We start from the raw sequence: 22,502 nt of genomic DNA on the forward strand, positions 1-22,502 counted from the left end.
GACTCTAAAATTTTCAACAGGGAAAATAAAAGTTATAAGATGGAGTTTCAAGAGGTTCATGGAAATTTTTCATTATCTTTTGATAAATTTTTCCACAGACTTTTTGAAGCCCCTTCATAAGAGTCCATAGAACCTATTTTCCAAAAAGATAATAGTAATTCATTTCAGAGAGAAGTTCTTTACATAAAATCCAAGATAAGTAAATCTATAGAGATAGTAACCAGATTAATAGTACCTGGTGGTGTAGAGGTTACAGTTGGGGTTTATGACCTGTGCTGGCCTTACAATACTGCCAGCCCCCAATCCTTGAAGAAAAAGATAAACACCAGCTACACGTCTTTTAGTTGTACAACAAGAAAGTCTTAACCCCAAGAACTCTCTATTAGTGATTTGCCCTCACTTCTTCTCCAATCCCTTGTAATCCAACTATTATTCATTTTGCATGAAATTTGTTCCTTGATTTTTTACAATAGTAGCCTCATACAATATTTGTCCTCTTTGGACTGTTTGTTTCACTCAAATAGAGATCCATATATGTGTTCATTATTTTTTTTAAAAAAGGTACTCTAACAGAATGCAGAAATTATTAAATAATATCAATATCTCCTGTACAAAAGGAGATATTACTAAATTTTGCTAAAGAGAATCCAAGAATTGTTGCAGCAGTATATCAACAGATAACTGCAAGGAATTCAAACTGGATTCAGAAGAGGATAAAAAATAAGGGATATCTTAGCTGAAATCAAAGAATGCTATAAAGATATTTGCCTGTTTCACTAACTTTTCAAAGGCATTAATTTTATACACCATACAAAATTAAGGATAACATTGCAAAAAAAAAACAGGCATTCCAGAATACTTTATTGTGCTCATTCAGACCATGCACATAGACAAGAAGCAGTTGTTCAAATAGAACAAGGAGGTATCTCCCAGTTTAAGATGTTAAAAGGTGTGCGTCAGAGTGGCATCCTTTCACCACACTTAGCCAATCGATGTCACAATAATCGGGAGAGTTGGACTACACAATGAGAAGAGCAGCATCGGGACTGGAGAATCTTTTACAACGTGAGATATGCAGATGACACAGTCAACCTGGAGAGCTGGCAGGGAAGGGGAATTGAAGAACTCATTTATAAAGATCCAGAACTACCACTTTCAGTAAGGATTATAGCTCAGCATAAAGAAATAAAAATTCTCACAACTGCACCAATAAACAGCATCATCATAAACAGAGAAAATATCGAGGCTGTCAAAAATTCTGTTTCACTTTACATGGATCCACAATCAATGGCCTTGGAAGCAGGCTCCAAGAAATCAAAAAGTACATCGCATTCAGCATATCTGCAAAAGACTTCTTTAAAGTGTTAAAATGCAAAGATGTCTCTTTGAAGACTAAGGTGTTTTTCAAATCATATTGAGATGGAAGTTAGACAGTGACTACAGACAACTGAAGCAGAACTGCTGCCTCTGAGTTATGATGGTGAAGAGTATAAAATGTACTATGGACTTCCAGAGGAATTTATCTAGACTAAGCAAGCACAGTCAGAATGTCCCTTAGAAACGAGGATGGCAAGACTTGGCATCACATCCTTTGGAAATGTTACCGGGAGGGGGCAGACCCTCGAGAACATCATGTTGGGTAAAGTAATGGGTCAATGAAAAAGAAGGAGACCCTCGATGAGATGGATTGACACCGGGGTTGCAACAATAGGCTCAGACTTGGCAATAATGGTGAGGCCTGGAGTTGTGTTTCCTGCAGTTGTGCATAGGGCTGCTGGAAGTCAAAACTGTCTCCATGGCACCCAACCACAATTTCACTCAGCCCAATTGCCTTCAGGTTCATTCACATTATGGGACGTTGTTCAGCTCCATCATTATTCTTTAACATTGGTGTAGTGGGTCACATGTTAGACTGCTAAACACAAGGCCAGTAGTTCGAAACCACTAGCCGCTGAGAGAAAGATGAGGCTTTCTACTCCCATAAAGATTTATAGTGTCAGAACCCCCACTGGGGGAAATATGTGGCTCTCTATTCCCATAAAAATGTACAGTCTCAGAAACCCACCTGGGCAGTTCTACTCCAAGGGTCACTATGAGTCAGAAGTGACTCAGTGGCTGTGAGTTTGGTTTATGGAGTAGTCCATGGTGTGTATGCACCAGAGTTTGTGTATCCACTCATCCATTGATGGGCACTTAGGATGCTTTCTTCTTTTTGTTATTGTGAACAGTGCTGTGAATTACATTGGATGGGCAGATACATATGTTTTTATCAGAGCTCTTATTATTATGGCATCTATATACTGGTAGGGGGGCTGCCGCATCAATTGGTATTTTTATTTTCAACTGCTTAAGGAAGTGCCATGCCATTTCTCACAGTGGTTGAACCATATTTCAGTCCCAGCAACAATGTATGAGGTTTTCATCTCCCCATTCCCTCACAGGCATTTGTTTCCTTAAAAACAAAACAAAACAACTTCACTCTTAGTGATGGAGTGAAATGATCTCATTGCATTGACCTACATATCTCCAATGGCTAACGATCATGAGACTTTCTTCATGTGTTTTTTAATGGCCTACATTTCTTCTTTGACATATGTGTTCATGTCCTCTGCTCACGCTTAATGTAGATTATCATTTTGTTGTTGAGGTATTGAAGTTTTCTAAAAATTTTAGAGATCATTCCCTTGTCCAACATGTAGTAGGCAAACTTCCCTACTGGTCTGTAGGCTCTCTTTTTGCTGTTTTAGTGTTTAGCCTTTTTTGGTAGTTACCTAATCTGGTGTCAATTTATGAAGGGGTGAAGTCTAGCCTGTCAATCAGGCCACAACTTGATGACCTCATTTGAAGGTGCCACGGAGATAAATAGCTCACTGGACGCCAGATACACTCACTCCCTGAAAGACATTACTGACAACGAGCCTGATGGAGCTACGCTGATGTAGCCAGAGCCCTGGAGATGGAGGAATCACGTGGAGACCCACACCAGTGCTAAGATGCTTCTGCTGCCACTGGATCCACAAGACTTTCCACCCACTGGCCTGTGATCTTCCAGCGTTTGGCATCACTGCATGTGTTTCATGAGTCTGAAGAGGAATTTATAGACTGGTATCAGACATATGGGCTAATATTGGACTTATGGAATTGAACTACACTGGGCTGAGATGTTTTCTTAATATACAATTGCTTCTGTATATAAAGTTCTTTCTTATACACATTTGAGTGTCTCTGGATTTGTTTCTCTGGTCTACATGGACTAACACAGCCTTTAATGTACATACGTGTTTAATTTTTAGGAGAGTGCATTCTGCTGTTTGCGCATGTTCAGTTGTTCACTAGTGTATGTTTGCCATAGTATTGAATCTTGAAAATGCAACCAGTAGCCTTCCTAAATGCTAGCTGCATGGATTGACACCTTTTTAGATCTCAAAGAGATCCTCTAAGCATAAGGATATTGATTTGAGGAAGTGATTCAAAACAGAACACAAACTTGTTTAAAGCAAAGCTTCAATCCAAGTTGCACTATTGATGACTACCTTTTTCCTTGCAGTAAATGCACACAAACAAATAAAAATATTCTCTCTTTATTGCTAAAATCCTCTTTCTGAGAATTGGATCCCAGCTCATCTGCTCCTCTATGGTATCTGCTGTGTTCATTGAAACATGACATACTTAAATAAGATTTCCATTATTATTTAACTCCTTTTTGAAAGTTACCAGCCAAAGATTCATCTTTGGAGACAAATGTCAAAAATAAATGATATTAGGGTCCTCTTATCAATTATTTCATAGGCATGTAAAAGTGGACAAGGAAGAAGGAAGACTGGGGAAGAACTGATGCATTTGTATTGTGGTGCTGGTGAAGAATATTGAAAATACCATGAACTGCCAAAAGCACAACTAAATCTCTTGGAAGAAGTATGGCTAGAATGCTCCTAAGGGAAGGGATGATGAGACGTCGTCTTACACACTTTCAACCATGTTGTCAGGAGAAGGACGTGTTTTGTAAAGTGGAGGGGTGGCTGAAGAGAGGGAGGCCCTGCATGAGAGGCATTGTCATAGTGGCTGTCACACTGGGCTCAAGCATAACAACAATCATGCTTGAATGGTGCAGAAGGGGTCCTTTGGGTCGGAACTGGCTCAATGGGCCTATCAACAACAACATACCTGACAGCTAGCTGCTCTCCTCAGGAGCACACGACACTTCATGCCCCCACTAGTCGTCTCAAGTGCTTATGGAAAGGCCACTTACTCTACAGTTATGGGTTTACAAGGTTGATACCTATTTTTCAGATTTCTGCAATTTCGGTAAGTAGATACTAAGTAGTGTAATTGTTTTTGTTAATAGCCGTCTAGTCAATGGCAACTCACAGTGACCTCATATCTGATCTTTATAACCACTGGTATGTTTTGATCCACTGTTGTGTCTATTATTAGTGTGGTTTCTTATATAAGTAAGCTTTCTAAAAGCATGAGTAGTTGAATTTCCTATGCACAGAAACATTACAAAAAAATAGCTGACTTAATCCATTCCACGGAAATGTATGACAAGCATGATAATTGGTACCATTCATTATAAAGTAATGAATTAAGCATAGACTTGCTAACTGAGAAGCTAGTGGGTCAAATGTACCACCTGCTTCATGGAAGAAGGATGAGGCTGGCTGCTTCTGTAAAAATTTAGTCTTACAAACTCTGGAGAGCAGTTCTACTCTGTCCTATAGCATCACTGAGTCAGGATCTGCTTGAGGGCAGTGGGCTTGAGTTATTCTAATGCAGAGATTAAATACTACATGTTATTATTATTTTCAATAAGTTTATAAAGTAGATAGTATCCCTGTTTCACAGATCAAGTGAAACACAAAGAAGCTAAATAATAATTTACCCAAGATTACAAAGCTAGTAAGTGGCAGAGCCAAGATTCAAACCCAGACTAGCTTTTGAATCTAAACTCTATCATATGCTTAGAAACCACCCTAAACAATAATGATTAAGCCATGTTGTTCTGTTACATGTAAGGTCCCCATGAGTCAGAAGTGACTCAATGGCAATTAGTAAAAACAAGTTAGATCATCTACTTACCCAAACTGAAGAAAATTTTAAAGGTAAATATTATCCTAATAAGTCCATACCTATAATGTGACTTCCTTCTCTTACCATACTCAGAAATGGTTAGTGGAAGGATGAATATGAATTGATATGCTCTCCTCAAAAGAAAATTATCTATATGAGACAGTTCATACTATGTCCACAATTAAATGTGTAGCCATTATGAGGGGGTATGTTAGGCTGAGCTCTCTACAGAAGCAAAACCAGTGACACTTCTATATGTGTATATGTAGAGAGAGATTTTAATAAAGAAAATGGCTTGGACAGTTGTAGAGGTGGCCATTTTCAAATCCTGGCAGGGTTCAAATGTGTCGGTCGGATGTTAGGCTGGCGCTTTTTCCTGACTCATGGTAGCTGCAAAGGCTGATGAACCCAAGATTGGCAGGGGCAACTAACTGGTGACTGCAGAGGTGAGTGAATCCGAGTCTGGCCAAACAGATGTCAGACCACTGAAGATTCCCCAGGTAGGCAGGCAACATGGCAGGCAGTTGGCTTAAGTCTTCATAACCAGAGGTTGATGAGCTAGATGCAGGATCCAGACCCAGCCAGAACACAAGCAAGCTTTGTCACATAGGCCACACACACACACACACACACACACACACACACACGAAACCTCGATTGCATCAGGATATGCCTCAATGGGGGCGCACTCCACCTAACCTTACATCTGCTTGTCTCTCACCGAAGATCCCAGTATGGAGTTGATTACATTGAATTTGGTCACATCTTGGGAGATTACAAGGCCTCAATGGCCAAACCACTGAGAATTCTGGCCTAGCCACGTTGTCATAAGATCTAGCTATCACAGAGGGCTTCAAAAAGTTCATAGAAAAAAATTTTTAGTTCTGTTATCTTTGAATTATATTTTCCCACCAACTTTTTGAAATCCCCTCGTACATCCTTTTTTCCAACTGTGCTCAGATTTGCTCTCAGAACTTTTTAACGAAGTGCTCCAGGAAGACATTTCCAATCACGTAGAACTGGATTAAAATGTATTCCGCATTCCTAATCAAGTCCATAAAATGTAATCATGTACTAATCTTTAAATAATTTTATCTTGAACTGTTATCCACGAAGTTGAGAGATTGAAGATGAATTTAAATACTAAGTCAAAGGGGGCCCGTTTTTCACCAGCATCTTATTGATCTCAATTTCTCTTGAATTCCTGGTTAGTCATAAACTCCATGTTTTATTTGATGCCTTCAGGGCAGTTTCACATCAAAATCCTTTACAAATGTCCTATCTTGCTGCCATAAGTATTTGTTAAGGATCCATAAAAGCCTAGAAATAGTATGTGAAATTGCCTCTTCCTGTGTGTGCAATATACACTGGCTAACAGAAAAATCTCAAGTCTGAATTATCTTTTCCCTCAGAACATCCCTCCTCCAGACTGACATTCACATGGATTTAAAAACAATTCATTTTCTCTATCAGAAACAGAGAATAAAATGCCTTGAGCTCAGGCTATGTGGAAACTTACTTCTCATATTGTTCAAAAGTAGTTCAAAAGTACCAGCTGATCCAAGGAAGAAAACTGAAACTTTCTTCTTTTTTTAAAATCATTTTATTAAGGGCTCATACAACTCTTATCACAATCCATTAATACATCAATTGTGGAAAGCACATTTGTACATTCATTGCCTTCATCATTCTCAAAACATTTGCTCTCCACCTAAGCCCCTAGCATCAGCTCCTCATTTTCCCCCTCCCTCCCTGCTCCCCCCTTCCTCATGAAGCCTTGATAATTTATAAATGATTATTTTGTCATATCTTGCACTGTCCGACATCTCCCTTCACCCACTTTTATGTTGTCCATGCCCCAGGGAGGAGGTTATATGTAGATCCTTGTAATTGGTTTCCTCTTTCCACTCCACCCTCCTTCCACCCTCCCACCACTGGTCCTGAAGGGATCATTGCCCTGGATTCCCTGTGTTTCCAGTTCCTATCTGTACCAGTGTACAACCTCTGGTCTAGCCAGATTTGTAAAGTAGAATTGGGATCATGATAGTGGAGGAGGAGGAAGCATTTAGGAACTAGAGGAAAGTTATGTGATTCATCATTGCTACGTCATACCCTGACTGGCTGTCTCCTCCCTAAGACCCTTCTGTAAGGGGATGTCCAATGGCCTACAAATGGGCTTTGGGTCTCCGATCTGCACTCCCCACCTCGTTCACAATGATATGATTTTTTGTTGTGATGATGCCTGATACCTGATCCCTTTGACACCTTGTAATTGCACAGGCTGGTGTGCTTCTTCCATGTCGACTTTGTTGCTTCTGAGCTAGATGGCCACTTGTTTACCTTCAAGCTTTTAAGACCCCAGACATCATATCTTTTGATAGCTGAGCACCATCAGCTTTCTTCACCACATTTGCTTATGCACCCGCTTTCTCTTCAGCGGCTGTGTCGGAAAGGTGAGCATCATGGAATGCTAGTTTACTAGAACAAAGTATTCTGAAGCTTTCTATTGTCATAAAAAGTTAGTCTTGGAAACTCACAGGGGCAGGTCCATCCTGTCTGCCCAGAGTCAACCCAATGGCAGTGAGTCTGGTTTCGGCCAATGGGCTGATGGAAGGAGTCCTGGGGTGCAATGTGTTAATCCATGGGCTGCTAACTGCAGGGCCAGCAGTTTCAGAACTGCTCCTCAGAGCCTCATAAATGTTAGAGAGCAGTTCCATGCCGTCCTATGGAGTCTCTATGCATCAGAGTTGAGTCGATGACAGTGAGTTTGGGTTTGTTTTTGTTGTGTTTGTCATTTGCATGCTTGTGGCCAAGTCACATACCTGTTTGCGTCCCAATTGCCTTAATCTTCTGAGTGAATTTGAGCCATATTTGACCATCTCTGTATCCTCAGCACTCTTGCACAGAGTGAGCATTCAGTGAAAGTCTGTATGGAGTTCAGGTCCAAGTGAGGAGTAGTGACAACTGAGCAACTAGAGGTTGTTTAGAGGTCATTTTAGAAAATCTGGATACCATGCTAGGATTGAGTTTAAAAGATCTTAAAGGGTGGAGAAAGAGGCATGATATTTATTAAGGCAAATTTGGTGAATGTGGAATGGAGTAAGAATAGGAGACGGGTCTTTGCAATAGTCCAAAGTTAAAATAAGAATCTGGGCCCTGGTGGCACAGTGGCTTATACACTGAACTGATAACTTCAAGGTTGGCTGTTTGAAACCACCAGCTGCTCCTAGGGAGAAAGAGAAGTCTTTCTACTTCCATAAAGATTTACAGTGTTAGAAATACACAGGGCCTTTCCACTCTGTCCTATAGGGTCGCTATGACTCAGAATTGACTCAGTGACAGTGAGTTTTGGTTTGAGGTGGCCAAGCAAGTTCCAAATCAATGAATAAATAAATAAAAATAAAATAATAATCCAAACTAGGTTCTCCCAGTAAAATGAGGGCAGGGGAGGATCATCCTGTGGCCCACACAAAAATAAAGTCTAAATGTTGCTTCAACTTAACTGTTATTTTTTTCCCTTTTGTCAGTCCATCTTCCTTGGCACACCCAGAGTTTGTCCCTGCCTTCATGTATATGTTCATGCCATCCTCTTTTCTAGTCTACCTATCTAAGAGCTACACTATTTAAAGAGTCTCTTTAGTCTTCATTCACGATACTACTTCACTTATTTAATGACACAGAATAAAGCATGGCTATGTCCCTGCTCATGTGTAATAAAATTTCTCTCCTCAGCCAAACTGTAAGTCCCTTGCAGGTCCTTTAGCAGGTATTCTTTATTTGCAGATTGATAGATTTCTATGACAAAATAGAAATTGATCAACTGAACAATTCCTAGAAATATAGTGTTTAATCAGCATAATATGTCCGCAAATTAGGCTATGAAAAATGAATAAATCAGTATACAGACTACCAGTATACAGAAGGACATTGAATCACTTACTAAACCTCTCTAACGTCAGATATTTCATCTGGATTATATAATAACAATATCTCTCACTTTAATTTAGAGAAGCTTTCATAATGTATATTAGATAAGCCAAAGACCAATAGACCCTGCAAAATAATGCTGATTATCGTTATCCAATGAACCAGTGCACACTAATTGTAAACAACCAACTATTTGCTAAAAATATTATAGCAATCTATTGAAAACATTTTGGTAAATGGTTAAAATCAACTATTTATGAATTGTTACTAAAAGAAGATAATCCTAATGTTCTTCATAATTTTCAATATCTGAGAACATTTGATTGGATTGCTGATGTCACTCAAAACATTTGTTGTGTGATCATGAGGTGTCGACCGGATCAGGTATCAAAAGATCCAAAACAAATAATTATATCGATGTGAAAGAGGGCTTAGGAGTGGAGACCCAAAGCCTATCTGTAGACAATTGGACATCCCCCCAAAGAAGGGTTACAAGGAAGGGATGGTTCAACCAGGGGCAGCATAGCAACAACAAAACACACCATTCCTCTAGTTCCTGAATGCTTCCTCTCCCCTATGACCCAGTTCTACCTTACGAATCTGGCTAAACTGGAGAACACACATCAGTACAGATAAGAACTTTCGACACATGGAATTCAGGACAGAGAAAACCCTCAGGAACAGTAGTGGGAGTACCAATATCATGGGGTAGGGGAATGGGGGTTGGGAAGAAAAGGGGAACCCATCACAAGGTTAGTTATATAGCCCACCCCCCAGCGGGACAAATATCCAAAATGTGGGTGAAAGGAGACTACAACATAAAGAAAGTGAAAAATCAAAGATCGACTCTAAAGATAGGAGAAAAGCCACCCAGCTCTGCCCAAGCCCCAGGAAATAAGCCAGATCTGTCAGCGCGGCTCGGGCGTTGGGAATAGGAAAGCGTATCTGAAAAGCACCGCAGAGCTCTGATGGCCAGCAAACCTGCTTCATAGCACAAGCCAGGAAGCTGGTAGAACAGCTGAAGATGGAAGCCAGCATCGATAGGATAAAGGTACCCAAGGCAGCTGCAGACTAGACGGCCTATTGAGAAGCACATGCCAAGGCAGGTCCCCTCCCGACCCCAGTCCTGCCTTCAGAAAACACATTCAGGGAGACGTGTTTCTGGGCCGTCCTTTAAGTCTTCCCAAGGAGCCTGCAGAGCCTCGGGTCTCCTGGGACACCGATGCATAGTTTTAGCAAAGTGGACTCCTTTCAAGTCCACAGCATTTAAAGCAAGGGAGGAGTCAACCATCCTGGAAGCTCCGTGCTCCACATGCTTAAAGAGCCAGCCCCCTTTACGAGAATCAAAGCCAACCCTCCTTGAGAACTAGAGATCTGGTATCCGCAGAACTGCCTGGAGGAGGGGAAACTGTAAAGATAAAATTAGTGTCACTTCCTGTCTGGTATTCCCTGCTCCCACTCCAAAGCCTTGTGTTACTGCTTCATATTTTTGAAAAATGAAAATGAAAACCAACAGCTGTATTGAGCTAAGATATGTATGACCTTCTTGGAATGAATGTTGTCCTCAGAATGCCCTTTCCTAAGCTGCATTGGTCCCTGTAGTCACAGTTGGTTTTAATAACATTAATGGTTGTCTTGGTGCCTTTCTTTTCTATTCCTTTTTTTATTTATTTTTGTCCCTTTCCCTCTCCTCCTCCCCCTCCCTCCCATGAGTAGTACTGAGATAAAGGCTCAACTTGTCTGTAAGACTGAACTCCAAGAGAATCTAAAAGGTTTAGGGAAATGTCCCCTCAGGTTTCTCCTCATGGCAGTGAAAAAACAAAATGCGGTTGTCTGTGTTCTCATCCCTACTCCTAACATTTTCACATTTTAGTTTTGATTCTGCAAGTTAAAAGTAAATCATGTGTTGTGACTGGTGCTTTCAAAGAAAAAAAAAGGAAAATCTTCCCAGTTGAATAAAACAGACAACATCATGATAAATGAAGAAAAAAATTAAGATTTTCAAGGATTTCATTTTCCTTAGATCCACAATCAATGTCTGAGGGGGTAAAAGTAAATAAATCAAACAACATATTATATTGGGCAAATTTTCTGAGAAACACATCTTCAGCGTGTTAAAAAGCAAAGATGTCACTGAAAACTAAGATGAGGCTCACCCAAGTCATGGTGCTTTCAATCAGTTCACATGCATATGAAAACTGGACTGAAAAGCACTGACCTTTTAATTATGCTTTGGGGAAAGAGTATTCATCACCGTGGGCTGACAGAACCAACAGACTTTGTCTTGCGAACACAGCCAGAAAGATCCTTAGAAGTGAGGTATCAAGATTAACTTTCCTAATATAAGCCCCATGATTGTGAGCATTGTCTGTGAGTTCTGTGTGGCTGCTGTAATGGATTCAAAGTCAACAGAGAAGTAAAGAGCTGAGGGAGGAACAGTCGGTGTCAGATTAAGTGAAGAAAACTGGAGGGGGCCAGTATGTGTGACTGCTGCCGTATGGGAATCAGCATGGAACTGGTGTGGAATTGGCGTTTCTCTCTACTAGAGCCAGAGGGGTAACATGTGACCTCCATGCCATTTCCTCAGTCGCCATGAGTCAGAGCCAACTCAAAATCACCTAAAAACAACATCATCATTCATTCCTAAAATAACATGTCTTGAAGCATATCACTTGTTAATATGAAGTCATTCTCTAGACTTAGCCTTCTGCATTTTGCATACTCCATGGGGGGCAGGGTGGGGAATAATTACATTATGTTTTCTCGTTCATGATCATTTTACAGTCACATTTTAGTGTGGTTTTATGTTTTATCCGTGGCACAACGTTCCAGCAAATATTACAAACCCAAATCAGTGGCTTATCTGGACACTACATATACCAGTAACATGCTTGCTCCCAGAAAAGATATATGGGAGGCTGCCATCGAACCTGCGGGGAGAGTCTTGCTCATTCAAAGAGACACAAGAAATATTGAAAAATTTTTAGTATGGTGAAGAGGAGGAAAGGAAACGTAGAAACCTCTAGGTCTCTGCTTGACAAACACAAATGATTCCAATTTTCTGATGCCTGGCGTTAAGTGCATGCTATTTCTACAGCAACCGAACTGCTGTTCCTTTCACTTCTGTGACGTGTAGATGCCCACAAAATAATATAACTAAAGCCTCAGAACCCTGGCTCTAATACCCCATCACCGTGAGCAGCAGAGGAGCCCACCTTAAAAACACTGAAATCAGCAACTCACTCGTGGTGTTGTTGTTGTTGGGTTCTGACTCAGAGCAAGCCATGCCCAACAGAAAGAAACACTACTGGGTCCTGTGGCATCCTCACAATTGTTGCCAGGCTTGCCTCCATTGGGGAAGCCAGTGTGTCCTTCCATCTCCCCAATGTTCTTCCTCTTTTTCTCTAACCCTCTGCTACTTTACCAAGTATGATGCCCAGGTCCAGGTCTTTCCTGATAATATGGCTAACATGTGTGAGATGAAGTCTCACCATCTTCCCAACTCATAAATGGGGATTAGAAAATGTAGTGTTAGCATATTTCATCTTATAGACTTATTTTATGGCCCATTCATAAATTCATTCACTGACCAGAGAATACTTACCAATTTACCAACTATGATACAACTGTGCCCTCCAAAACCTTATTTCAACCTCATTAGTCATTATTCTCAATAGTATATAATTATCCTCCATTTTGGGGGGTGATCTGATGTAATCATCCTATGTGTTACAAAACCTAACCTGACCATTCTTCTGTCAGTTTGTGATAGTGTGGTGACTTGCGTGTGTCTGTGCTGCTGGCAGCTATGTCACGAGTATTTCAAATTCCAACAAGGTCACCCATGGTGGACAGGGTTCAGCAGAGCTTCCAGAGTCACACAGATGAGGATAAAATAACTGATGGTCCGCTTCTGGAAAATCATCCCTGAAAGCCTTGTCAATAAAAGCAGAACTTTGCTATCCTGCCAGAATGCAAACCCCTCAGGTGGGAGATGTTCAAAGTACACGTGGGGAAGAGCTGCCTCCTCAAAACAGAGTGAACAATCTTGATGGCACGGATGCAGCGAAGGTTTGGAAATCTTCACGTGTTGATTGTGGCATAACTAAGGACGGGAAGAAGCAGCTGCAACTGTCCTTTTAGAATCAGAACAGAAGTACTAATGTAAGAAAATCGGTGGTCAAAAAAATGGAATGCATGAAGATCAATATCCAAATCCCTAGTGTGTTATAATGGACTGATATTGACCATCTTGAAGCAAACAATCATATGGTTACAAAGATGCAAATCACAAACAGTAGACTAGCATTCCGTTCATCATCAAGATCTCTCTTGAAGTACAATGCTGTATGTGATAGGATAATATCCATATGCCTAGAAGAAGGCAAATTCATATAACTATTATTCAAATGAATTTTATTACTAAAATCAATGATGAAGAAATTGAAGAATTGGACTAACTTGGGCAATCTGAAATTATTTGACTATATAATCATGATGCATTGATTACATAATAATTAGAATGAATGCAAAAGGTAGAAACAAAGAAGAAAGATCAGTAGTTGAAAAGTTGGCCTTGGTAATAGAAGCAAAGCTGGAGAGATAGCACCATCGAATTTTGGGGGACCAGCAACTTCTTCACTGACTATTACCTTTTTTCAGTAACATAAACAGTCAGATGGAATACACAGGACTCAAATTGGCTACATCTAAGGAAAGAAACAGTGAATTAGCTCAATATCATCAGCCAAAATACTAGTAACTGACTGGGGACCAGACCATCAATTACTCATATTCAAGTTCTAGTTGAAATAGAAGAAAATGACAACAAGTCCAAGAGAATCAAAATTCAACCTTGAGTTTATTCAGCCTGGATTTAGAACCCAGCTCAAGTTTCAGAGTCTCTTCTGACATCCATTTTGCTCTTTCCTTGCTTGCTTTCCTGTTTCCTTCACGTCTGATGAAAGTCAAGAAGAGACCCGGAAACTTGACCTTGACTATAGAGATGCTAAAGCAACACACAAAAGGATAAAATAAAATAGGTGAACAGAGCATTTCAAAGAGTTGCTCAAAAAGACTAAGTACTATAATGACATGTGCAAAGCTGGCGTTCCAAAACCAAAGGAATACAACTCGGCATTTCTCAAACTGAAATACCTGAAGGAAAAATTCATGGCTCCAGTTATACATATCTAAGGGATTCTCCAGGCAACTTATTTACTGATGCAGGAAGCTTCTGAAGAAGATGGGAAGACTACATTGTGTCACTATACCCAAAAGAACTGGTCAGCATTCAACCATTTCAAGAGGTTGTATCTGGTGGGAAACTAAGAGTGTTAAAGAAGATAGTCCAAGCTACCCTGGGCACTGGCAAAAACTCAAGGCTCCAGAAATTGATGGAAAAACAATTGAAATGTTTTTAAAAACTGACTACGAATTGGAAGCATTTTATGCCAAGAAATTTGGAAGTCAGTGGACTGGTGGAGACCCAAATTTGAGCCCATTCCAAAGAAAAGTGACTCAACAGAATACAGAAGTTATGGAACTATAAATACCATTTATAGTAAAATTTTGCTGTAGATAATTCAAACATAGCTGCAGCAGAAATGCAACAGGGAGGTGCCACCAATTCAGGCCAGTTTCGGGAAAGGATGTGGCACACAAGACAGCATGACTGACATCAGCTGGCTCTCGGCTAAAAGCAGAGACTATCAGAAAGATGTTTACTCTATTGACTATGCAAAGGCATTCTACTGGGTAGATCACACAAACTATGGAAAACAGTGAGAATAATGTGAATTTCAGAACATTGTATGGTGCTTATGTGGAACTTGAACATAGATGAAGAAGCAGTCATCGAACCAGAAGTATATGGTAGAGTTGTATCCTTTCACATTCTTATTCAGTTTGTATGTGGAGATAGTTTGAAAAGCTGGACTATATGAAAAAGAACGGAGCATCAGGATTGGAAGAGGATTCATTAACAACCTGCAATATACACATGATGCAACCTTGCTTACTTGTAAACCTTAAGGAAGATAAAATGATACAACCTTCAGTATGGATTACAACTCAATGTAAAGTAAACAAAAATCTTCATAGCTGGATCAACAACATCTTAATGAGCAGAGAAAAGATTTAAGTTGTCGAGGATTTCATTTCACTTGGATCTGCAATCAACACCCATGGAAGCAACAGCCAAGAAATCAAATGACTTACTGCTTTCAGCAAATTTGCTGCAAAGCATACTTTTAAAGTGTTAAAGCGCTAAGATCACCTTCAGAACTAAAGTGCACTTAACCTAAGTCATGGTATTTCCAATCACTTTATACGAATGTGAAAATGGAACACTTAATAAGAAAAATTGGAGAACTGATGCACTTGAATTATGATATGAGAAAGAATATTGAGTATACCATGGACTGCCAGGGAATGAGGAAGTATGTCTTGTAAGAAGTGCAGCTGAATGCTCCTTAGCATTAAGGTGGTGAAACTTTGTTTCATGCGCTTTGGATGCATTTCCGGGAGACTACCAGGCCCTGGAAGATGTGACACCATACTAGGTAAAGTGGAGAAGATCACTATACGAGAGGAAGCTCCTCAACAAGGTGGATTGACACAGTGGCTCAAGTATAGTTTAAACATCATCAAATGTGAGGATGGCACAGGACTAGTATCTTGTCTGTTCTGTTGTACACATTGTGGCAGTTACCTAATCTACTGTCAACTTGAGCGAAGGGGTGGCATCTAACCTGCCAATCAAGACATAGTCAGTTAGGCCTCTGTGTGGACATGGCTTCTCCTTAGGATTCTGGGAACACCTGTCTTCCTCCCAGGAGGTGGGACACACACTCTCCCTGTGAAACATTCTTGTTGACAAGTCACATGGAGCTACGCTGTTGGAGCCAGAGCCTTGGAGCTGGAGGAGCCATGTGGAGACCCACACCAGCGCTGAGATGCTTCCCACCACCACTCGCTCCTAAAGACCTTCCACTCACTGGCCTGTGATCTTCCTGAATTAGGCATCATTGCATATGTTTTGTGAATCTGGAGAGGACTGGTATCGGACATATGGGCTAATATCAGACTTATGGACTTGATCTGGACAGGGGTGGGGTGTTTTCTCAATATTCAATTACTCTTTATATAAGGCTCTTTCTTGTACTCATATGAGTGTCTATGAATTTGTTTCTCTAGTCTACCCAGACTAGCACACATATGGTTGCTGAGTCAGGACCAACTAGACCACGCCTAACAACAACAAGCTATAAGAAAATTAATTTCTGTTCATTAAAGTCATACACTTAAGGAATGTCTCTTACTAAATAATGAAAACATCAATTAAGCCTTTAAAAGAGGATAATAAAATAAACAGAATTTTTTTCAAAGCTATGTATTTACATTTTTTACAAAGTACTCCCTATTACACTTAATATATTTGTCAAATCTGTGATTCCATTCTTGGAAACATTTTTCAAACTCATCTGTTTGGATAGCTGACAGCACTTCCCTCATTTTTTTCTCCACCTCTTCTACATCATCAAATTGCTGTCTTTTCATGTTCCTCTTTATTCGAGGAAACAAAAAGAAGTTGCAGGGGGGCGGGGAGTCACACAAAGTGATGTCAGGTGAGTAAGTGGCAAACTGAGATGGCTGCATGAGCAGGTTCATTGTCATGGTGGCAAAACCAGTTCCCCAGTCTGCCACAAATTGGACCTTTTTTGTTACACACTGTTATGCAATCTTTTCAAAACCTCTCAATAGAAATATTGATTAACAGTCTGACCTGGTGGAATGAACTCCAAATGCACTACAAGTCAATATTTTCTTCCCTTCGGGAAGTTGACAGACACCCAGAACAAGGTGTCATCAATCAGCATTTCACCATTTCTGAAATGAGAAAACCACTCATGCACTTGAGTTTTTCCCATAGCACTGTCCTTGTAAGCTGTGTTCAACATCACGACTGTTTCTGTGCATTTTTCCCAAGCAAAAAACAAAATTTCACAGCCGCACACTGTTCTCTTAAATCGACCATCACACAAAATGAGGTTCAAGTGAAACTGCTTTTTGAAAAAAAATTCATTGTGACCAGAGAGAACCTTCCCAGGAGACACCACTGGGTGCACTAACTCAGTGTGATTTGCTCTATGCTCTCTACTATGAAAAATGTACGACGAAAGCTCTGCTCCACCCAGCGTAATTCCTGGTTTGGGGACGTAGATGTACCACCTGCTACAGGATCCTACATTTCAAACCAAATCTCACAAACCAACCGAGTGCCAGTTTTTTTACCTGGTAGAGTCACCCAATAGAGACGTAAACTATAATGAAAGGTAAGCTTAAAAAAAAAAAAAGAGGCTTACTTCTTGCTTCCACCTTTAAGATGCAGCCCTCCTCTCCCACCAGCTTCATTTAGCACTGCCTGCACCACCCTAACCACACCTCTTAAAGGTACCAGCACACTAATGCCCCGCCCTCAGAAACCAAAACACTGACCCCTCAGAGTTTAGAAGACCAAACTTGAGGTGCCTTCTCCCACCAGCGGAGAGCAATGCAGCCCCTCTGCAGAGCCACTCCTCTGAATCTCTACAATCTCTACCTTTCCCCTTTTGTATACCAGCATAGTATTGGGGGCTGCTTCTTGTAGCTATTAATCTCTAGTGTGTGTCAGCCATCTCGTTGTGCTCTTTCACCCTTACGACACCTGAGTAACTAACATCTACGGTCAACGCGCTGTTTGAAATGCTCGGCGTGATCTCTGATGCGACTGGAATCCACTTTGTGAAGAAATACGACACAAAAGCTCTTCCAGCAGCTTATAGAAATGGAATCACAAGATAAAACATTTTAAATATTCATTTTATTCTTAAGCATTAGTCCCATCAAGGGCAACACACTTTTGAGAGCAGTGGTACGAGTCATTCTGTCCATCCTGAAAGGACTGAGTGTCCTGGGAATTTGTCCATATCAATGCAGGCCTCTTTTAACTATTAGCTGAGGAAAATGAGTGCCCTTTGAAGATGTTTACTTGAATTAGGGAACAAAAAGAAGTCAGAAGGAGCCAAATCAAGGCTGGGAGGTAGTTGTCTAATGGCTTCCCATCGGAACTCTCACAAAATAACCCTTGTTCAATAAGAAGACTGGCCCAGAACATTGGGAGAATGACACGTTACTGGAGATTTTCTGGGTGTTTTTCGACAATTAATAACACACACAAGTAAAATTTTGTTGAAGGTAATTAAAAGCAATTGCAGCAGCACGTTGACAGGGAGGCTGACAGAAATTCAAGCCAAACTCAGAAGGGGACATGGAATAAGGGATATCCTTGCTGATGTCAGAGAGACTTTGGCTGAAAATAGGAAATACCAAAAAGACGCTTACTTATGTATTATAGACTATGCAAAGCCATTTGATTGTATGAATTGGATCATGACAAATTATGGATTACATTGAGAAGAAAAGGAATTCCAGAGCACTTAATTCTACTCGTGCTGAACTTGTATGTAGAACAAGTGGCAATCCTTCAAACAGAACAAGGGAAGACTGTACAGTTTACACTCAGAAAAGGTGTGATCAGGGTTGTATACTGCGATAGTTTATTGTGCCAGCCTGGCCGATAAACACAAGTAGGATTAACTGAAGGGCAGAGGGATAAATGGCTCGGTGAGCCTCACCTTGGTTGTTCTGTGCCTCAGTTTAAAGGGATACACTACCTGTGGGATGCCTAGCCTGTGGACTGCGTCGCTGTAAGTTGAGGTCCCTTTAAGCCCACACGATTGGAATGTTCATCTCTGGAGCTGGGGACCGACAGTTGATGACAGTTGGGGACCTGCCTTGCTGTTTGCTGCCTGGGTATACATAGCCCAGCTATCTCTACAGCAGGGGACTGGCAACTGGCGACTCTCAAGCCTTAAAGGACTGCTAGTGTCTCACTGCTTTATAATTTAACTGTTAATTTCTTGTATTATCTATCTGTATATAATTTAACGGTTCATTTCTTGAATTATATATCTATCTTTATAAATATATTTATATATAATTACTAGCAATCTGGTTTGTCTCACTAGAGAACCCTGTCCAACACAGATACTTTCACCATATCTACTCAATCGGTATGCTGAGCAAACAACTTGAGAAAGTGAACTACATGAAGGATGTGGCGTCGGGCCCATCGACAACTTGCAATATGCAGGTGGCACCATCTTGCCTGCTACAAATGAAAACAAGTCCAAGTGCTTACTGATGAAGATCAAAAGCAGTCTGGGTTACATCTCAATGGAAAGAAAAAAGAAGAGTCCTCACAGCTGTACCAATTAGCAGCATCATAGTAAATGGAGACAATATTGAATTTCACTGTGTAGGATTTCGTTTTACTTGGATCCACAGTAGACACCCATGGAAGCAGTGATTAGGAAATCAAACAACGTATTACATTGGGCAAATTTGCTGCAAACAAACCTGCATAAAGGGTTCAAAAAGCAAATATGTCACTCTCAGGACTTCAGTGCACCTGTCCCGAGCCTTGGTGTTTTCAATGGTCTCAGATGCATGTGAAAACTAGAAAATGGATAAGGAATACTACTCGCTATCATTTCTGCAAGCACCATCACTCCAGAAGTGCTGCGCAGTGGGCCCCCTTCAGGAGAATGGTAGCTGGAGCACAGGGTAGCAGAGAAGAATGAGGCAGCCAGAGCCACCTGAGAACACAGACTCACAACTCCCAAGGACCAAGGCAGCGCAGCCCGACCTCCCAGGATGGGGAACAGAAGGAATTGCTATTGTGCCCAAAGGCTGTGCTTGTGAGCAGAGTGAAATACCCCTGAACACTCTGGGGATGAATCCCCAAATTTTTGCTGAAGCAAATGTTATCGAGTGGTGAATGTAGGCTTTGAAATTGTGTGTGCTATTGTCAAATGCCATTTCCTCGATTGTGACTTACAGAGACCCTATATGACAGAATAAGCCTCTCCGATGGGATTTTCTTGAGTGTGATCTTTATGGAAATAGATGCTGGGTGTTTCTCCCAGGAGCCCCCAAGCGACTTCTAACCACCAACTTTTCAGTTAGCCATGGAGACCTTAATTATTGTGCCGGTAAAACTCCAATGGAATTATATATGCTTCCAGTATGATCTTAGATGAGCTACTTACTACCTGCATTAGTTTGGACAAACGACTAAGCCTTTCTGGGCTGCTGCTTCTTCTTCTTTATTCTGCTTTTTATCGATAACACATCCTCACTGATAGATGGTAGGATAGCTGTGAGGTTTCAGTAGCCCATGGTAGGTAAGTATTTAAAAATCATAGTTACTATTTTTATGATTACTATGATTAATAATAGAATAATTGATGTATTTGAATAGTGGTGCTGGAGGAGAGTGTCGAATGCGCCATGGACTGCCAAAAGGACAAATAAATCTGTCTTGAAAGAAGTAAAGTACAGCCTCCGTCAATACACAAACACTTTGTTCTATTAAACTGGCATTGCATAATGCTCACCTTCCCGGCATGATTGCTGAAGCTAAAGCAGGTGCATAAGCAAATGTGATGAAGAAAGCTGATGGTGTCTGGCTATCAAAAGATATAGCATCTGGGGTTTTAAAGGCTTGAAGATAAACAAGCAGTCATCTAGCTGGGAAGCAACAAAGCCCACATGGATGAAGCACGCCAGCCTGTGTGATCACAAGGTGTTCGTAGGATCAGCTATCAAGCATCAAAGAACAAAAAATCATATCATTGTGAATGAGGGGAGTGCATAGTGGGGACCATAAGCCCATCTGTAGGCAACTGGATATCCCCTTCCAGAAGGGTCACAGGGAGGAAATGAGCCAGTCAGGATGCAGTATAGCACTGATGAAACATACAACTTTCCTCTAGTTCTTTAATGCTTCCTTCCCCCCACTATGATGATCCCAAGTCTACCTTACAAAACTTGCTAGACCAGACGATGCACACTGGTACAGATTAGAATTGGAAACACAGGAAATCCAGGACAGATAAATCCCTCAGTACCAATAATGAGAGTAGTGACACCAGGAGGATAAGGGGAAGGTGGAGTAAAAGGGGGAACCGATCACAAGGATCTAAATATAACACACGCCCTGGAGGACAGACAACAGAAAAGTGGGTGAAGGGAGACATTAGACAGTGTAAGATATGACAAAATAATAATTTATAAATTATCAAGGTTTCGTGAGGGAGGGGAAAAATGAGGAGTTGATACCAAGGGCTCAAGTAGAAAAAAAATGTTTTAAGAATGATGATGGCAACAAATCTACAAATGTGCTTGACACAATGGATGGAAGAATGGATTGTGATAAGAGCTGTATGAGCCCCCAATAAAATGATTTTAAAAGGAAAGAAGTACAGCCAAATGGCTCCTTAGAAGCAAGGATGGCGAGACTTCATCTGACACACTTCGTCAGATGAAGAGACCGGTCCCTAGAGAAGGACACTATGCTTTGGTAAAGTAGCAGGGCATAAAGGGGACGCAGGTCCTCCAGAAGGGGCTTCACACAGTAACTGCTACAACGGGTCAAGCACAGGCACAATTGTGAGGACGGAGCAGCGCCTGGCAGTGTTTCGTTCCGTTGTTCAGAAGGTCCCTATGGGTTGGAACTGACTGGAGGACACCTAACAATAACAACTCACAACATTATTATCATGAAGAAATTATAGCAGAACTGAAACTGAAAAAAAATTGGAGAATAAAGATTAAAGCAATACTGCTAAGAAACCAGAGTTGGGATCCAAATCTACCCTCAAGCTCTTGTGTTCTGGGAAGCCCGGGATTGCATGGTTTGGGGCAGTGGGCTTCACCTGCCGGAGTCATGGTTGCTTCATCTACTTTAATAGGAATATTAATGGTTTCTTCCCTTCACTCTCCGTGAGGTTGCTCTGAGGTCCCCTTTGGGCAATGAGCATACAGCACTTTGTAAAGAACAGTTCAAGTAACAGTGAGGTCCAGCTGTCATCACTCTCGCCAGCTCTGTCTTATGCAGCATTTGGGTATGAAAATCTAATTTTCAGGTCTGTAAGATGCAGCTGCTCAGATTTAATCACCTTATGGTTAGAAGGTTCTACAGGCCAGCTGTTAAGGCTGCCCTACATTAAGAAGCCTTGGGACCAATTGTCCCCCAACTCCCTGGATCAAGCTTTTCCCCAGGTGTTGTTTAGGGGACCAAATGTAAAAGTCTTTTTCCTACTGTTTAGTTGTATTTATTTCCTGTTGCCTGACTACCTAGCCTCCAACATCAATAATAGCCTCGGAGCCCTTGAGTATATTTATTTTCCATCTGCTCCCTACCTGCTAGCAGGCACATTAATGTTCCCCTAAAGACCTAGCTCCTGAAAATTATAGCCCAGGAAAGTACTCATGGCTACAGAGGTGTAATTTTCTCCCTCTGAATCTCACACACTCAATGATGTGACCCCCAAGTCCTCAGAATGCCAAAGCCAAACCCACCTCATTGCTGCTGAGTCAATTCTGACTCAGTGACTCTA

The 22,502-nt window shown here is 41.0% G+C and overlaps 1 pseudogene; it reads left to right on the plus strand.

Moving 5' to 3' along the window:
- LOC142440009 (uncharacterized) overlaps positions 1 to 22,502 on the plus strand; it is a 120,363-nt pseudogene that overhangs the window by 67,014 nt on the left and 30,847 nt on the right.

Source organism: Tenrec ecaudatus, chromosome 2, assembly GCF_050624435.1.
Source record: "Tenrec ecaudatus isolate mTenEca1 chromosome 2, mTenEca1.hap1, whole genome shotgun sequence".
NCBI classification, from domain to species: domain Eukaryota; kingdom Metazoa; phylum Chordata; class Mammalia; order Afrosoricida; family Tenrecidae; genus Tenrec; species Tenrec ecaudatus.